This window comes from Lactuca sativa, chromosome 4 (assembly GCF_002870075.4).
Source record: "Lactuca sativa cultivar Salinas chromosome 4, Lsat_Salinas_v11, whole genome shotgun sequence".
NCBI lineage: Eukaryota > Viridiplantae > Streptophyta > Magnoliopsida > Asterales > Asteraceae > Lactuca > Lactuca sativa.
Window position 1 is genome coordinate 48,283,010 of NC_056626.2, and position 13,507 is coordinate 48,296,516.

The following is a 13,507-nucleotide window of genomic DNA, read 5'->3' on the forward strand; positions in this document are numbered from 1 at the left end:
TGGAGATAATTACAAAGTTGCAGGTTCAGGAGTGTTTCTTGCACATCATACATTTCAAAATTATAAATCACACCACCAATAATGATCACAACAACAGTTATAATAAACAAATCTGAGAGCTAATTTCACGAGAATTCTAAATTCCAAGACAATATATAATAAGCACAGTTCCTTCCTAGAGTGTAAACACATATTTTTTTTTTATAATCAATCGCTCAATAACATATAATAGAAATCAAATTCATCAATTAACAAGAGATATGATCAAACAAACAATGATAGAGATCAAATTTTGAGAGATTATTATGTTGTAAAAGGGAACGAGTCATAGATCAAAACCGATTTAGAAGGAGCTACTGGAACCCGATTCAGAGCAAGAACCAACGATTCAATATTTTTAGGGCACAGACTATTCAAGATTTTTAGAGCAAGAACAAAAGGAAAAAGCTTGCTTTCGATGAGATTTGAAGGAACAAAATAACTTTTTTACCTAAATGTTGTCGATGAGATTTCATGGAAGTGGAGGGCTTCGCTGGTGGCGGGACTGGCGGAAGCGATGGCGGAGGCAGAGGCGCCAACGATGGTGGAGGGTTGCAGGTCCGACCAGCAGTAGAAGGGAGAAGGTAAGATGTGTCGAGTGAAGTAGAATAAGAGAGGGAAAGAATCAGGGTTCACTGCAGAGTCGTTGTTGGTGATGGAGGAGGGTGAAGGTCGGAGGTTGGTCTCGCACAAGATGTTTCACCGAGGGTCTCATAGGCGTTTTGTTGGAGAAGGTTGGGAGGGAAAAGCAGCCTGTGAGAAATAAAAAGAGCAGGAGGAGCGATGGGTAAAAAAGGAACAATCGTCTCTTATTTTTTTTCAGACTCTAGTCCATATCTGAAATATTAAGAGGTTTTTAAAAAATTAAGAGGCAAAAAATAAGATGCTATCAAACAAGCTATATCTGAATTTTTAAGAGGTTACCTTTTAATTTTTCAATTAAGAGGTAAACAAACATGACCTGAATCCTCTTAAGAGGTTGGAAGTTGCTTAAGGTGTTGTTTGTTCTTTCGAAGCAAAAATTCATAAAGTCTGCGGATCACTTCTACAACCCTATGCGGTAGAAGAGGTGGACCAAACAGTTGCAAACTGTAGTAAGAAGCGTGTTTGTTTTTTAACATCTGCATCTGCTGCAGATATTAAAAAATTAAAATAAACTGATTTTGTAATCCGAAAATAGTGTTTTAATACCGAAAATTTAATAATGTATGACATTTCGGTAAGAATTTATGATATTTCAGCAAAAATAATGATATTTTAACAAAAAAATAAAACTATTTTAGCATAAAATAATGATATTTTATCAAGAAATTATTATTATCCAATAAAAAAAAAAGTTCAACAAGAATAAACAAAAAAAAAATGTGAAATAAGAATTCAACAATATATAATCAATATTTTAGCAAAAAAAAAGAAGAAGAAGAAGAGGTAGGAAAAGGCAAAACAAGCGCTGCGCCAAGAAGAACACGTGCAGAGGTTTTTAATCTGGAGACTTCTGAAAAATATACAGTTGCGAGATGAAAAATGTTGCGCATGTGCTGCGCCGCGCAACAATACGAGGTTTGAAGAGGTTTTTTTCCAAAAAACAAACAACACCGAATTATGACAAGAACCCAAATTATAATTCATCTACATATGTACACCAACAATTACCAAGAGACTTGATTGATAGTTCTTGTAACAAAAGACTCTTAAGCCTTTAAGACAAAAGACAATTTTTGCCTTAAAGGAGAGAATGAAGTATCACCTTTCTTCTATCTTTGTCTTAAGAATTAAGAGAGAAAACTAAAAGAGGGATGCAAGAGTTTGATGGTTTTCAAGTAAGTAAAGAAGACCAAGATGAAAGCCTTCAATCTTGTATCTTTACACAGTAGGTCGTAACATTTTAAACCTTTCCACACCTCTAGCAACCTATGCTTAATAATTATGTCAAGACATGCATTATAAGCGTATCTTTCCCATTAAAATAACCAAAGGAGACAACTCTTGTCTTCCGTCTCCTCGTTCGGCCAAGAGGAAGAAAAAAAACAAGCTTTTATAAATAAATAAATAAATAAATAAGCATTATAAGATATAAACCTCATGTACATTTATATAAAAGACAATTAATATATCACTTGATACTTAATATTGACAATTAATATTTTCATAAAATAAAAACTTTCCAACTAATTACAACATTATAAATATACAAGAATCAAATTCTTACAAATAATCTATTTATGTCTACTTATAATTGTAATTGGTGCGACCTTATAATATCATATATTATTAATAATATCATTTTAAGATGATTTTTAGGCATATAGATATTTCAGTTTGATCTTAACCAAAGAGAATTGATGTAAACTAGTTTTTGGACAACTCGAAAGACCATTTATTTTGTCAATTCTTCTTAGTTAATATCCTCTAATCGAAAGATAATTCTTCTAATATTTGTAAATAGAGTATCTTTGTTAAGCATTATAGTAGATGAATTGATTAACTTTTTAATGCCTTTTGAGCGTCAAAATGGGCAAGTATGCTTATTCCCACTTTAATCGTAAATGGAGAAATATGTATGATGTATCTCCTCACGTAAGCTCTAAAACATTAATGTGGACTTTTCAAAGGATTTTAAACTAAAAAATAAAAACATTTTTGACTATTGAAAAACTCTTAAGTTTTGTACAAGTTTCATCATTTTTTTAAAACTTGACGGCTGTTTGGCAAGATCTGAATTTTTAAGATGTCAGAATTTCTAAGAGGGTCCGAAATTTTAAGATCTGAATTTTTAACATACTGTTTGATTGAAACTTTTGAATTATTGTGTTGAATGATAAAAATGACCAATTTTTTTTATTTCAATCACAACATTGTACTTCTAAAATTTCCTTATTAAGACATTGTATTTGAAAACTATAATCAACTCTAGCATTCTAATATGGTAGAAATAAGTACAATGCAATAACAAAGCTAATTGGAGAAGTTTGAATTGGATACTTCAATAACACAAAGCTATTTTACATGTTTAATAGTGTAATAACCAATTTTCCTACAATCAAATAAAATATGAATATAACCTAATACCTTCATCTCTAGCATAAACACCATTCATTCCATCGATTCATCTACAAGTCTAGAAAATTTTCATTCCAAAAGTGACACCAACATCTTGACAATTAAAGTACACAAATGAAAAACCCACATTCAAAACCTGTGCACAAAATAATGCATTCTATCATCATATGAAAAATAGATCTGCCAATTATGTGATTATGATCTGAAAATTGTCATTTTACTATTTGAGACATATTTGATGCAAATTACTTGAAAGAATCAAGGACATCAAAAATCCATATCCATGGAATAAGTACATTATTGCAAGGATAAACACCTATCCCTGATAAACACATAAAATCCCAAAAAACAACCCTCCAAACTCGATCAATCAACCAAAAACCTGGACAAATCCGAAGGAAGAACAACTCCAGAAAATATATATATATATATATATATATATATATATATATATATATATATATATATATATATATATATATATATATATATATATATATATATATATATCTCCAGCTCTAAAAATAGACTTTTATGGCTTTTGATTTCAGGAAAAAAAAAAACTAAACGACAATCCATCCTTGAATTGATAATCGATTTATAGGGCAAGAAAGAAAAAACCTATTTGATAACCAATGGGAGGGAGAAGGGACGGTGGTTTTAGAGTTGTTATTGGGGATGTCAACATCGGTGTCGCTGGCAGGGATAGCATCGTTGGCATAGTTGGTGAGTTCACATTTTCGGAAGTAAATATGATAATTGATAATTGATTTCTAAAATAGTAAAAAGGTTTGTGTGCGTATAATGTTCAAACGATGAGTTCAAAACCAAGCCTACGATTGTAATACGCCCTATCAAGATCTATTTTTATCGCTAACATAATAATACAAGGTAATATGTACTCCACGTACGGGGTGAGTGACGAGTTGTCAAATCCTAATAACGCTATCCATAATGACCATCGGCTCAAAAAGTTAATAAGTTGTGAAATGTTCCCGTGAGATAATCACGATAATACCTCATGTATCAACATTAACATACATATTTAAAGCATATAACAATCAAGTTTGGTACGTTTTAAAACTATGTACAACATAATTTAAAGAATAATAACATGTTTTTTTGCCCAAAATCATGAAAACAATAAAAAGTTTTCATATTTAAAGTATGCGTATCAACATTAGCATAGACATATTTAAAGTATGTGTATCAACATTAGCACTTGGGAGTGTTTCACTCTTTCCTTTATGCTAAGTACATCGGCTACCATATTAGCTTTGCCTGGGTGATTTCATATTTCGCAGTCGTAATCGCTAGACAACTATACCCATATTCTTTGTCGCATATTTAACATTTTCTGATCTAAAAATATTGAAGAATTTTGTGATTAGTATAAACGCACTTAGTACCATACAAATAGTGTCTCCAAATCTTAAGAGCAAAAACTATTGCTCTTAGCTCTAGATCATGGGTTGTATAATTCTTCTCATACACCACGAAGTTCTCTTATCCTTCTGGTAATGCCAGAATTGGTGCATTGGACATCTTGTTCTTCAGAATTTGGAAGGCTCTCTCATGTCTTTCTTCCCAAAGAAACTTTTTGTTCTTTTGAGCAATCTTCCAAAAACTCTCAATGAAGCGTCTGTACTACCCAGCTAATCCTAGAAATTGTCGTATTTATGTTGGGGTCTTTAGGGCTTCCCACTTTAGTGAACATAGCATACAATTTATGCTCCTTAAGTAGTTCTAATATTAGCTTCAGATGTTGCTCATGATCCTCTTTGGTTCACGGATAGATTAATGCCATCTATAAACATGAATTTGTCTAAGTAGGGTCTGCAAATCCTATTCATCAAATGCTTAAAGATAGTTGGCGCGTTTGTTAGTCCAAAAGCCATGAGTAAGAACTCATAGTGTCCGTAACGTGTCCTAAATGTTGTCTTGGGGACGTCCCCTTCATGAACCCTTAGTTGATGATACCCAGACCGAAGACCGATTTAAAAAATATGAAGCGCCCAGTAACCTATCAAACAAGTCATCAATTCGAGGAATGGGATAGCGATTCTTGATCATCAACTTGTTCAATTCTTTGTAATCGATACACATTGGGGGCTTTCCAAGGTAAAGAACTTGGTCGTATGAACCCCTTGTCTAGAAGTTCTGGAAGTTGCTTTAGTTCTTACATCTCGGATGGTGCGAAGCGAGATATCTTTAATCTGTATGCATGTACGATAAGATTTTCACCATTCGGGAGAGGTATTCTAATGATTTTCTCATAATAACACAGCCATGCCTACTATCACGTCAAAGCTACCAAACTCTATTGGAATAAGGCCAATGCTAAATAATTTATTAGCTAAATTCTAAGGAGACAAAACTTCTATTTGCTCCCGCATCGAATAATATTGACGCATAGTTATCGTTTACGAGGAACGTACATGTTATCACTTCAAGGATTTGACGAGCTTCTTTTGCACCAATCACAAAAACTAAACCTTATGGTTTCCTTGATTAACCTGCCTCGTCGGGTTCTGACCATTGTTACCGGGCCTCTTGTTAAGTTTAGGACAAACATTTCGAAGGTGATTTGTACTCCCGCATTCGTAGTACGCCCTTTTTCCATCCATATTCAGCTTACAATACCTAGTGTACTTTGGATGTGAACGATTGTATTGTCCTCCTTCCTGAGTTTTCACCACAAGATTCCTCACAACCTTTAGCTCACGATCTTCTTTTCTCTTTGATTTTTTGACTTTCTTACCACTAGAGCTTCCCTTTGCTAAAATCTCATACCGAATCATGTCATTAGTCAACCTATTCGCTAGAACTACTGCACTTTGAATGGTAGTTGGGTTTGCTGATGTAACCATCCTCGGATCTCTGGTGCCAAACCCCAAATGTAGCGGTTATCTGCTTCTCTTTGGGAGTAACAACGCGAGGCACCCATTTTGCAAGTTCACGGAAGCGATCTATCTCAGTTCCAATCATAGAATGGTTCAAGAATTCAGACTCTAGCTTTTGGATTTCATCTTTGGGACAATACTCTTCCATAAGTTGCTTCTTTAGATCTTCCCAAGTTAGTTGGTATGCAGCCTCACGACCCCAGGTCTGTACTTGAGTTTTCCACCTGGTCAATGCCCTATCTTGGAGTAGACATGATGCATACTCCACATTGATGAGATCGGGGGATTTGCTGCATACTCCACTTTGATGAGCTCGGGGCATTTGCTGATGTGGAGGACTAACTCGGTACTGTCAATCCTTCTTTTTTCATGGAATTCCTTAGGGACTTGTAGCATTATGCAACATCTCCTATCATTGTTACCCAAATTTCATCCTCTGTTTCCCTGGTTAGCATTATGCAACATCTGGCGTTCTAGGGATGTATGCGGTTAAGCCTTCTTGAACATAAGAAAAGAAAATATGTATAAATATTTGTTTAGAATAGTGGATAATATTTAGTTCATCATCATTTTTCAAACTCTGTACGTTGTCAAAATAATACTTTGCATTATTACTATGCATATAGATTGGGAGTCTACAAAAGATCTTTTATCCAATTACTGTCAACCAAAGAGTTTTTGAGATTTGATTTCAATTTTTATAATTCGTGAATATAATAATGATTTTCTTCACTTTTTACAAGTACACTAAAATAGAGTTTTGCTTCCCCAAAAGATGACACACTTGGGTTTCAGTACATAGCAAGAAACGACACCACCTAGATCAGCATCAGTCCTCCAAACACATAACACGTAGTCATCAATCCACTTGTAATCCCCTTTACAGTCTCGACAGCCTCAATATCCTCTACCGAATACTGAAACTGAATACTCATCCCTGACATCAGCTCTGTCAACAAGTTTTGTTGCCATGCGATCGTCGTACGACTCTCGTGTAAGACAACTACCATCGACATGACCCTCCGAGACTCCCCAGGGGTCATGCATTCTTGACGGATAGGTATTCCAATGACAAAGTCCTGTTCTCGGTGAGTCAACTGCTACACTCGGTCCTGGTCCACCCGACTCTACGTAAGAGGATCCTTAGAAGACTCGGAAGCCTTACAGGAGATTCGTAGTGATAGTGTGCCAGGAACGCGGGACATCGTCTGTATCAGTGTTGCCTCAATTACCGCTCTATTGACTACGCACCAAACTGGCTACAAGAAAGAGTCTACCAATACCTAGGAGGACCGAGGGGACCTTTGTAGGGTTTCATTGGATTACATGTCCGTCAGGAAGGTATGACCCTTGAGGAGAGGAGTCACGGAAGGTCATGTCGATAGCAGTTGATTTACACGAAAGTCGCACGACGATTGCAAGGCAACAACACTTATTGGCAGAGCTGATGTCGAGGATGGATATCCTGTTTCAGTATTTAACAGAGGCTATTGAGGCTGTCGAAACTGTAGAGGGGTTACAGGTCGATTGATGACTACGTGTTATAATGCAATGTTTTGGTACTTTAACTATTTTGGAAGTTGTGAAGAAAATTTTACTATTATATCCACAAATTATAAAAAGTGAAATCAAATCTCAAAACTTTTTGGTTAAATGTCAGTAATTGGATAAAAGATCTTTCATAGAATCACAAACTATATGCATAGTATTAATGTAAGGCATGTGGCACAAACAAGCTTAAAGTCTCAAATCATTAGCGCTCAAGAGAAAGCTTTGACCGTTGATAATCTAAGAGACGTAGTGTCACATAGATCAATATACTCTGTTCATCCAGGAGCGGACAAGATGTATAAAGATCTAAAGGAATTCTATTGGTGGCCTAGAGTGAAAAAGGATAGCACGTTATACGTCGGAAAGTGTCTAAATTGCTCAAAGGTCAATGTTAAACATCAGAAACCATCAAGATTATTGCAGCAACCTGAAAATCCACAATGGAAGTAGGAACAAATATTCATGGATTTCATCACCAAAGTCCCTAGAACTTCCAAAGGACATGACTCAATTTGGGTTGTAATAGATCGACTGACAAAAACCGCGCATTTTCTCCCTATCCGAGAAGATTACAGTATGTAAAAAACCGACTCATATCTGCATCGACAAAATTATGGCACGACATTCATGATAGATAGTCACTTCAAATCACAATTTTAGCAAATGTTGCAGAAGGCTCTAGGTACAGAAGGCTCTAGGTACTCTGATAAATTTGAGTACAATGGATTTCAGAGGAAATTGGGAATACTCATTTGCCTTCGGTCAGGTTTTCCTACAATAACAGTCACCACACGAGTATCCAATGCGCTCCATACAAAACTTTATATGGACGTAAATGTCATTCTCCATTATACAGACTTAAAACCGCCAGAGGGTCAGAATAGTTATGCAGATAACTGCAGAAAACTTTTAAAGTTCCAAGTCGACGACAAAGTGACTTTAAAGGTTTCACTTTGGAAAGCGCTGGTACATTATGGGAAGAAAGGAAAACTGAGCCCCAGACCCTTTGAGAACCCTTTGAGATTATAGAAAGGATTAGTTCGGTAGCGTATAAACTCAAGAAATGTATAGCTGATGAAACATTGATCGTACCTTTGGAGGAAGACCAAATTGATGTTAAACTTAACTATGTCGAGGAACCAACAAAGATTCTTGATAGAGAAGTAAAACGGCTTAAGCAAAGCAAGATTCCAATTATGAAAGTGCGTTGGAACTCGAAACGATAGGGCAGGTACATTTGGGAACGTGAAGGCTTCATGAAGCGCATTTACCCTCAAAAATGCTGACAAATGTCAACATTAACTAAAGTTCGGGGCGAAATTTTCTCAACCGCGGGATACTGTAACAACTATCAAATTCAGGTCATTCGTTGACTTGAACATTTTGTATGAAACATGTAGACACATAGTATCCTTGACCTAATAATAGAAATTAGGTCTGACTTGTAGGAAGTGTGGAATTTTAATTCAAGACATCGTTATCACAATTTCAAATCACTGAGTAGAATGCTGTAACTGGAAAAAATTTCAAAGGAAAATGCATAGATGAGGTACAAAAAAAAAGTTTAATGCTTTGATGTTAATGTTGTAACATAAAGAAAAGTAAAAGTATAATGCTAAAAATAGAATACTTTTAAAAATGCAATGGACTACTAATTAGAAAACATAAAGTAGACTGTTTTAACTGTAACGTTTTTCAAAGTGAAATGAAAAGATGAGAAAAAAAATTGATGTTTTAATGTTGTAAAAGAAGGAAAAGTGAAAGTACAATGCTAAAAATAAGATGATTTTGAAAATGTAAGGTACTACGCTACTAAAAATGGGAAGATTATTAAAAATGATATGTGCAACTTTAAAAAAGGGACAATTTTTTAAAATGCAATGTGTAGTATTAATAAAACTGAAAGTTTAATGTTAAATTGGAAAAAAAAATTTAAGTAAAATGCATAGATAAGAAAAACAAAAGTTTGATGTTTCAATGTTTTAACAGAAAGTAAAGGGAAGTATAATGGAATGATGAGAAAATTTAAAAAAAAAAAAAAACAAAAAAAAAGTTAAAAGTTTCAATGCTTAAAACGGGATGATTTTTTAAAATGCAATGTGCTATTAATAAGAAAACAAAAACTAGGATGTTATAATGGAAGATTTATCAAAGTAAAATGCATAAATGAGAAAAAAAAATGATGTGTCAATGTTGTAACAGAAAGAAGACTTAAAGTACAATGCAAAATTTGGCTGATTTTTAAAATTAATATCTGCAATGCTAAAAATAGAATATTTTTTAAAAAAAATGTGCAATGCTAAAAGTGAGAAGATTTATGAAAATGTAATGTGCTATTACTATGAAAACTAAAAGTAAACTGGATGATTTTTCAAAGTATAATGCAGTGAAAAAAAAAGTTTGATGTTTTATTGTTTTAACAAAAAGAAAGTAATCTACTATACTAAAAATGGGACGATTTATGAAAAGTAAAGCACAATCTAAAAATTGGATGATTTTAAAAATGAGATGTGATATGCTAAAAATGGGTTAGTTTTTTAAAATGATGTGTTACTAATAAACAAACCATAAGTAAAATGCTATAATTAAAAAAAAAAATTAAAGTTCAAATCAAAGTATGATGTTTCAATGTTATAAGAAAAAAGTGAAAGTACAAAGCTTAAGAAAAATGTATTTTGAGAATGCATGTTCAGATGTTTAGTGGAACATACCTGGATTGAAATGAAAATATTTTTGCTACTTCTCAATACACTGGAATATCCCCACTATAAGTGACAAGAAAATTGGAAATTAAACCCTAAAAGAAGTAGTACAATGGAAAGAAAGAACCTCAACAAATAATGTGTTTTAGAACCAATAAACCTTAAAGAAACACAGTTACTGAACTATAGCATTGTAATCTGTTTTTTTTTTATATATAACAAAATACGAACTAAGTCTTTAAATGGATAAATAAATTGATGTAAGGAGAAAATAAAGGAAAACCACTTATATCATTTTACTAATCTTTTTGTAGCTAGCTTCACCATTTCCTTGTCTCCCATAACATGTGAGACAGATCCTAGAAACACATACCACAAAACATAAGTCAAAGTGTCTTATATAACTAATGCAATCATTATAATGTGTAAACATTTTAAATTTAAAATGATACAATAAATAAGAGTTTGGAAGCATAACTTTAATAAGGGTAAAACAAGAACGCAATGTAGTAATAAAAAGAAAAACATAAACTGCATTCTTTTTTGTTGTGTTTACACCTTGAGAATTATACGAAAGTAAATTGCATTTATAGAAAAGAGGCATGTTACATTAAGGCATTGTATTTCAGAAATTCAAGTGTACCTTGATACACAGAAAAACCGTATAGAAACGCAAGTTTTTTCAGAAAAGAAGGGCATAAGAAAAAACAATCCCAAGAGGAAAACGACTTTAAAATGTTTCCTGAAAAGTGGAAGAGAGAAGAAAGAAGAAATATGGAAGAGTCCGACCTTCTCTTTTTCAAGCCAAACGTTTAGGCTATATGGTGTTCTCTCTTATTTGGGTATGCCTATGTGAAATGTTTATTTTTATCAATAATCATTTATTTTTGGAAAATTGAGTAATCCAACCACTTTGTAATGGTTTTTTAACCGCAATAAGAGTAATTTTGAAAAATCATCATTAGGTCCCGAATGACCCGTATTTCAATCGGATAACCGGATATAGTGATCACAACCCTGGTAATGTGGCTCCCTATAAAATAACATTTTGAACCCTATTAACACTAAATCTGCACTAAAGTCCCTGAATTTTGGCTCTATTAACACAAAAGTCCTTCCTCTTTTTTTTTCAATTTAGCCCATAAAACCGGTAAACACTTGCAAAAAAACCATTGTTCCCCACTAATGCCAATTTTCAGGTTTTTCTGAAAGGATTTTTCTGAAAATGAACAAATCATATATGGCTTTCTTGTTAATAGGGTTTGAGTTTAAAGATTTTGCTGAAAATTTTTCCTTTTATATCTACTAAATTAATTTAAAAAAAACTCATTTATTTATTAAAAAAACTCAAAATAAAGATATCATTTACATCATTTTCACTAGAAAAACTCATTTTTATTTATTAAAAAACAGGAAAATGATAATTTATTTATCATTTTGGGGTTTTTTGTGTTTTCTTCCATAAATATCATAACAAAAATCATGACTATATATCAATTTTAGCATGTGTTTTTATAAGTATTATAGCTCTTATAACATTCTTTGCAGTTATTTAAGTTACATGTTGTAAAACAACTTGAACTTAATTTGGACACTTATAAAAAAATGGAAACTCTCTTCATTTCCATTCTTTATACCTAGGTCACTATTTTTTTTACACACATGCCCTAAATTATTACAGCACAGCCAACTGGAAGACATAAAATGAGTAAGCATATAAATACATAGATGCAGCATGAAGATAACATTCAATTTGTTTTTTACTCAAGGCCTAACATGTGAGGACCATAAACCAGAGGATTTCGTTATATGGACAAAATAATAAATCATGATTTTAAAGCCAATCATCCTGTCTTACTCAGATAAAATTTTCAATTACCAAAAAACAACCAGAAATCAAGATACCACAACTAACTAAAAAGTTGCAGAGATGAAATTTTAGCCTAAAGTGGCATCTGGGGTAAAGCATCAGAAAGAAGAGGGTCATAATACACATTACCAAGATGGAAATAAAAAGAGATTATTGACTCAATTTTTCATTGGGGCATTTTGTGAAACACTAAAAAGACACAAACAACCCAAAATAATACTCCATAACCAGATTCCTAATCTAATAAAAAAATATGCGAATGCTACAAAGGTAGTTAACACCTCATGTAAATGTTAAATTAAAATCAATAGGATTAAAAAAAGTACCTCAAGATAAACCTTCTGTCCACTGTGGCATTCTCCGATTTGTGTGAATGTAAAAATGTCAATGAAAAAACTTCAATATGGGAAGCCCACGCAGAATATCGTTCTTGATTTCTCTGTTTTGCTTCAAGATTCCGGAGGTTTTATTTGCTGAAATCAAACGAATGAATATTTCAAGTGTTCCCTTCAAAGAGGTTGGGGTAAAAGTTGATATTGGGGGTGAGAGGCTTCGGTTTCAAGAAACAAAGGCAGTAGAGGAGAAGTTACAAGTGAAATGTTCAATCAAGAAGGGAAAATAAGAAGGAAGCAGCAGGCTAGGTGGCGTGAGATGAACGATTAAGTACTATTTCCTTTGAAACTTGTAAGCAAGTCAGATGACATATGTTTGTAGAGTGGACACCAATGCCTGAAGAAAAAACGGAGCGCATGAGAAGGAGAACAATTCTTGATATCAATTTATTTTAGAAGTGAGATTGTTTATAGGAGCACAAGAGAAAAACGATTAATATCAAAAAATTCAAGTGTACCTTGATACGCATAAAAACACTATAGAAACCGCAAGTGTTTCAGAAAAGGAGGAAGGGCATAAGAAAAGAATGACCCCAAGAGGAAAACGACTAACTTTCTCATAATTTCAAGAAAGAAGAAATATGAAAGAGTTCAGGCGTCTGAAACCCTCTTTTTCGAGTCAGTTAGTGCTCCAACATGTTTGAAGATCATGATTTTAATTAAACAAAATCTTATGCATTAATTAGGCTATATAGTGTATGCCTATGTGAAATCTTTTTATTTATCGATAATCATTTATCTTTGGAAAATTGAGTAATCCAGCCACTTTGTAATCGTTTTTTAGAAATAATAACCACAATAAAAGTACTCTTGAAAAATAATCATTCGGTCCCATATGACCCATTCCAGACCCGTATTTTAAATGGATAACCGGATATAGTGATCACAACCCCGGTAATGTGGCTCCTTTATAAATAACATTTTGAACCTAGTTCAAACTCATATTCATTCCACACAACATTTTGGACACCAAACCAACTCAAACAATAT

At 33.3% G+C, this 13,507-nt stretch overlaps 1 long non-coding RNA gene across 1 annotated transcript; it reads right to left on the reverse strand.

Moving 5' to 3' along the window:
• Positions 1–10,378: 10,378 nt before the first annotated feature.
• On the reverse strand, positions 10,379–13,507 carry LOC111914608 (uncharacterized). Its single transcript, XR_002857865.3, has 3 exons — positions 12,976–13,507; positions 12,452–12,854; positions 10,379–10,614 (listed from the first exon to the last, which is right to left on the reverse strand). It is a non-coding gene; the product is annotated as an uncharacterized LOC111914608 (long non-coding RNA).